The sequence below is a fragment of the Tenrec ecaudatus genome, chromosome 17, assembly GCF_050624435.1.
Source record: "Tenrec ecaudatus isolate mTenEca1 chromosome 17, mTenEca1.hap1, whole genome shotgun sequence".
NCBI lineage: Eukaryota > Metazoa > Chordata > Mammalia > Afrosoricida > Tenrecidae > Tenrec > Tenrec ecaudatus.
The window spans coordinates 24,997,383-25,004,096 of record NC_134546.1 but is presented as its reverse complement, the minus strand read 5'-3'; the positions used below and the strand labels follow the sequence as shown (position 1 = coordinate 25,004,096).

At 41.4% G+C, this 6,714-nt stretch overlaps 1 pseudogene; it reads left to right on the top strand.

Moving 5' to 3' along the window:
• The first annotated feature begins 2,152 nt into the window (after positions 1-2,152).
• LOC142431045 (U2 small nuclear ribonucleoprotein B'' pseudogene) lies at positions 2,153-2,915 on the top strand (annotated as a pseudogene).
• The last annotated feature ends 3,799 nt before the right edge of the window (positions 2,916-6,714 follow it).

Here is a 6,714-nt window from a genome sequence, read left to right as displayed (position 1 = left end):
GCTGTTCCATTTCAGTCTATATGAACGTAATGGGAAAAGTCTGCTTTACTTATTGAGGCTTCATGCCCTGATGTTTGATAACCCTCATTCTTAATTCTTTCTCAGCTATGATTCAGGGTTGTGGTTGTTTTTGTCCTGTGACCTTTAAAATCAATTTGATGGGATAAAGATAGAAAATTCTCTCAGTGGTTTTTGGAGACTGTCGTAATCAGAGATTCACTGAGTTTGGCCATGTTTTCTTCCTATCAGAGACTTTGATGTTCTAATCTTATTTATCATATTTTGGACAGTGCAGTTGAAGTTTTGGATCAATAATATGCCTGCTTCATTAAGACGACTTTGGAAGCACTCACACCCACCCCCTTTTGATGTCTAGAACTTAATTACACTGAAATTATGTACACTTTAAAAGTTTCACCGAAATAACTTCCAGTGAAGCCACCTTAACATGATGCTACTTTGAGGTGGAAGCTCTTCAACATATCCTTTTTATTGTCAAGTCTGATTCTGTAGATGAATTTCCCCCCTAGAATTATGCTTTTAATTATTTGAGCAAAGTGGTTCTTTATTTTTATTCTTTCTTGTCTGTTTTTAAGATTATAATCCAAGGTTTATTCTGTATCCTGAAGGTAGTAGTATGGGTAGCATTTTCATAATTAGTGATGATACATTGTGCAATTTCCATTTGCACGCTATCTCAAGAGTTGTTTGAAATTTTTGGGAGAGCTGGGTTTTATTTGGTTTTGTTTTAACTTCTGAATTTTAAAAACCTTATTTTTCAGGTTTTGCTATTAATTTCACATTTTAAGCCATTGTGTTATAATTGTCTCTGACTTCCAGTTTTTGAAATTTAGCGACTTTTCATTGTGACATTGCAAATGGACATGCCAATGTCTGTGACTGTTTGTTGCCAAGATGGAACAGGAAGTGCCTTTCTGTTGTGAATCCGTGTGCATATCAGTTACAGAATGTGGAGAAAGCCCAGGTGGGAACCTGGTTGATGGAACCCAAACCTCAGAACCATGATTGTGATCTCATGCAAACTGCTTAATCTCTTGGCCTCATTTTTCTCATGTGTTAGATTAGCATCTATTGGATAGGGTTCTTGTGAAGATAAAGTAGGGTCATCAGGAACAGGGCCTTGAATGTAATGACCACAACATTAGGTCCATTTCTCCATGATCCTTTTGAAGCTGCTGTGTAGGTGTTAACAATCTGTTGTCTGCAGATGTCACAACCACGCATGCTGAAAGACAAAGGACTTAAAGGCAACCTTCAGTATGGGTGACACTTCAGCGTAAAGAAAACAAAAATCAATAGACAGCAGCATGATACATGGAGAAATGATAGAAATTGTCAAGGTTGTCATGGAACTTGGTGTGGTACTTACATCATCTGGTGTCAATTTGAAAGGATTACGAGTGAAGGGATGGAGTCTGGCCTGTCAATTAAGGTATAACCAATGAGGCCTCTGTGAGGGTGTCGCCTTCTCCTGAGAATTCTGGGAACTCCTGTATTTCCTCCTTGGAGGCAGAAGACACTTCTCTCTCTCTCTCTCTCTCTCTCTCTCTCTCTCTCTCTCTCTCTCTCTCTCTCTCTCTCTCTCTTTCTCAACTCTCTCCCTTGGAGATGCTCTACTGATAAGACACAGGGTGCTATGCCCCGGGAGCTGGAAAAGCCACATGGACCTACCCTGATGTAACTGGGCCTCTGCCACCGGAGAAGCCATGTAGAGACCCCTGCCAGCGCTTGCTGAGATGCATACTACACCACTGGATCCAGAAGACTTCTAACCCACTGGCTTGTGATCCTCCCACATTTGGCACCACTTCATTTAGTTTGTGAGTCTGAAGAGGACTTTATAGATTGGTATCAGACACATGGGCTAATATTGGTCTTATTGACTTGATCTGGACTGGACTGGGATGTTTTCTCAATATTCAATTACTCTTGTAGAGAAATCTCTTTCTTATATACATATGAGTGTCTATGGATTTTTTTCTCTAGTCCAGCCGGACTGACAATCACCACACTACCTGGACTGACAATCAACACATATCGAAGCAGCGGTCAAGAAAATCAAAGGATGCCGTTTCTGGCTTTGGGTTGTAGCAGGAGGCCTCAAAGTTGTTTAAATAGTGTCACAAAAAACATGGGTATCAGACCAGATCATACAATTTATATCTACAATATGAACGACAAAATTTAAAAGGAAGAATGGAAGAGCTCCATATATGCTGCCTTTTCTCAATTTGGCCGTGTGCTCGGTGTTGTGGCTTTTAAAGTGATGAAGTTGAGGGGCCAGGGCTTTTTTAAAGAACTGGGCTCATCTACACGGGAAAGGATTTCCATTCTATGGCAAACCCATGCGAATCACGTATGCAAAACCAGATCCGGGTATAATAGCTAAGATGTGTGGTACTTTTGATGACAAAGAACAGAGTAAAGCCCAAGCTATGGAACAGAGTGGAACAATTACAAACACAAACATTGCCAGGGACTAAATAACACATTTAGCTAACACTCAGTGAAATACAGCCTCAAGTCCTCTTGTCCCTAAAGATTCACTAAACTATATTTTGTTCTTTAATAACTTACCAGCAGAGACTAATGAGATGATGGTATCCATGCCATCTAATCAGTTTTCTGGTTTGAAGGACGTAAAGTCGGGACATGAAAGGCATGGCGTTGCTTTTGTTGGATTTGAAGACGATGGGCAGACCGGAGCCGCCAGGGACGCTTTATGAGGATGTAAGATCACACCATCCCACACCATGGAGATCACCTATACCAAGAAATACTATCTGAGGAAATCTTCTTTAAGGGATGTGGCTTTATTTATGTTTATTTTGATAACTTTTATTTTTGTATTTGGAAGCCGAGAGGTTAGTGAAAGAAAAATTGTGGAGACTTAAATAATTAACTTAACATGTTAAAAGGATAAAGTCTTTAAGTGTTAAAAACACTTAAAGTCTTAAAAGGAAATATGTGACTTGGAGGACTAAGGTATGCCTGACCCAAGCCATGGTATTTTAAATCACCTCACATGTGCGTAGAAACTGAACAATGAGTTAAAAAGATCAGAGCAAAATTGATGTATTTGTGGTAATGGGGAAGAATTTTGAAAGTACCACAGACTGTTAGAAGAACCAATAATTCGGTCTTGGAAGAAGTACAGCCAAAATGCTCCTTGGAAGCAGAGGTGGTGAGACTTAGTCTGATGGACTTCGGCTACGTTGTCAGAAGGAACCAGCCCCCCAAAAAAGGACATTGTGTTTTCAATATAGCTGGTTAGCAGACTTGCCAGAAGAACAAGCAAACGTGTCTTAGAAGAAGAACATTGAGAAGAAAGAAATCTTTTTTCTCATTTTGGACATGTTATCAGGAGTCTATGGAAATGAACATAACAATGGATAAAATAGAAGATCAGCCAAAGAGAGGAAGATCTTCGATGAGATGGTTGACAAAGTGGCTGCAACAATGGGCTCAAGCATAACAATCATTGGGAAGATGGTGCTGAACTGGGTCCAGTTTCATTCTGTTGTATACAGGGTCCCTTGAACCAGCATGGCACCTCATCACAATGTATGTGTGTATGTATGTATTCTTTTTGTTTGTGGTCATTTTATACTGAAGTTTAAATATTCCATCTAGTTTCCTTACCATGTTCTTGTTACCGGTGGGTGCCATGGAGTCAGCTCTGACCCATAGCCAACCTGTGTACAACAGAACAAACCACTGCTTGGTCCTGCGCCATCCTCACAATTGTTCCTGTGCCTGAGCCCATTGACACAGCCATGTGTCCATCCATCTTCTTGAAAGCCTTCCCGTTGTTTGCTGCCCTACCACTTTCCCGAACATGATGTCCTTCTCCAGGGACCGGTCTATCCTGAAAATATGTCCAACATATGTAAGACAAAATCTTTCCATCCTGGTCTCTAAGGGGCACTCTGGCTGCACTTTTCCAACACAGATCGGTTTGTCCTCTCAGCAGTCCATGGTACTTTCAATATCCTTCTCCAGCGCCACAGTTCAAATGCACAGATTCTTCTACGGTCTTCCGTATTCAGTATCCAACTTTCACATGCATATGAGGCGATGGAAAATACATGGCTGGGGTCAGGTTCACCTTGGTCTTCTAAGTAACATCCTTGCTCTTCATTACTCTGCAGAGGTTTATGCAGCAGGTGCACCTAATGCAGTCTGTCTTTTGATCTCCTGACTGCTGCTGCCATGCGCATTGGTTGTGGAGCCAAGCAAGACAAAAGCCTTGACAACGTCAACGTCTTCTCCAGTTACCCTGATGTCCCCACAGGTCCAGTTGTGAGGATTTTGGTCTTCTTTACATTGAGCTGTAATCCCCAATGAAGGCTGTAGTCCTTGATCTTCATCAGCAAGTGCTTCAATTCCTCCTCACTTTCAGCAAGCAAGCAAAGTTGGGTCATCTGCATATTTCAGGTGGATTAAAAGCTTTACTCCAATCCTGATGCCATATTCCTCTTCATATAATCCAACTTCTCTGATGATATGCTGAGCATACAGATTGAATAAGTGTGGTGAGAAGATACAGCCCTAATATACACCTTTCCTGGATTTAAAACATGCAGTGTTCCCTTGTTCTGTTCACACAACTGCCCCTTGATCCATGTACAGGTGCTGCATGAGCACAACCTTTTGGAATTCACATTCTTCTCAACGTTTTCCACAGTTTAGTTAATTCGCACAGACGAATACCTTTGATTGGTAAATGAAACATACATAAAACATCTTTCTAGTATTCCCTCCTTTGAACCAAGAGCCAACTGATATCAACAATTATAGCCCTTGTTCCACATCCTCTTCTGGATCAGAACTGAACTTCTGCCAGTTCCTTATCAAAGTACTGCCACAACCATTGTTAGATGATCTTTAACATTTTACTTGTGTGCAATATCAATGATGCCGTTCTATAGTTTGAGCATTCTGCTGGGTCACCTTTCTTAGGCATGGCCACAAATGTGGATCTCTCCTAATCACTTGATCAAGTAGCTGTCTTACGAATTTTGTGGCATAGACGAAAGAGTGCTTCCAATGCTTCTTCGGCTTGCTGAAACATTTCAACGGGTGGCCCATCCAGTGCAGTTTGAGCATCTTCCTTCAGCACCATTGGTTCTTGCTCATTGGTTCTTCCAGAAATGGTGGAATGTGACTACTTATTTTTAGTACAGTGACTGTATATTCTTTCCATCTTCTCTTTATGCTTCCTGCATCATTCAGTATTTTCCCTATAGAATCTTTCAACATGGCAAACTGAGACTTGAGTTTCTCCTTGAGTTCTTTCCATGGGAAGGCTGAGAATACCAAAACTTATTCTATATGTGAAAGTTGACAAGTAAAAAAGCACAAAGTATCAAGTGGAGTAATTCCTTTCAGAAAGAGAAATGATCTAACATTTATTAACACATTTAGTTTTCCCTGAATTTTTTTTTCAGATTTTAAAAAAATAGGAGCAAGTTTTCCTGCACATAGTCTGTTGTTTTGTTCATATATATTCATTGTATTTATGAGTAGAAAACCACGATCTACATCTCCTTTGGGGAGGGCTGTTTGACTGGAAGCAGTGAATTCTCTTATTATTCATCTTAACGGCTGTGCTCCTCTAGCTATTCAGGCATGTCATTTGCAGGCCTTCTAGCCCCTGGATCTGCTTGCTACGATTAAGTGTGGAAACATATTTAAAAGTCTTGGAACCTTTCTGCCTTCATGTCCGCAACACTGCCTGCCTTGCTGTGAGCAGAAGCCAAGCCTGGTTGCCTTGTCAGCAGAGCGGGCTCCACGTTTGCAGAGTGGAACTGCCCTCAGTAAACAGGTGGAGAGGAAATGAAAGGCATTTCCTCCTGCAGTGATGAGCCCAAGCAGAAACTCCATTTTACAGAGGGCGTAAGCACAGCAGCTTCCAAATGGGAACCAGGATCTGATGGGCCACGTGGGAGCCGGTCATTCCCTACTCCCAAGCCAACTCCTATCTCGACTAATGGGCATCTTCAACCACCTTCTGGCTCCTCTGAGTGTGTAACAGCCGCACCCACATCCAGTTCGTTTGGACTAGAGGGAAATAATTCAAAGTTGGCTGTTTTAAAAGTTTAAATAAAAAGGCCAACAAAGGTGATTTGTGACAATTTCCTATCAATTCTCTTTCACTGGGCATGGCCAGTGCTTAGGAATAGCAGTTATTTCAAGACTACAGTTTTTGTTCTTTCTTTAACAATCAGAATTCTTACAATTATTCTGAGGTTTGTGGTTGTTCTGCATTTGATTAAGCAGTTTGTTTTTCTCCTGAATTTTAACCTGATTCAGTTGGTAGCGGATTGCTTAGTTGTTCAGGGTATAGTAGTTCTAAGACAGAAACCTGGCTTGGCCCACTCAGATCCAACAAACAGAGTCCATTTCCATTCATCAGAAGGCTTTCAGGTCCATGTGATCAAGTCCTAGTAACAAAGGATTGGTGAAGACGCAGGTGGCCCACAGGTGTGATTTGTTACACAACAGAGAGGCAGCTGCATGATAAGAACAATGTAACAGGTGCTCCTTGCAACAGAAGGTCAGTAGAAGAACCAGTGCTTTCCAGGAAAAAGCTAAGGTGGCCCACTGAAAAAGCATGCAAAATGACCTCTAGCCAAAAAACACCTAGCACACAAATCCTTGTGGACCCACCCCCCACATCCCACCCAAACG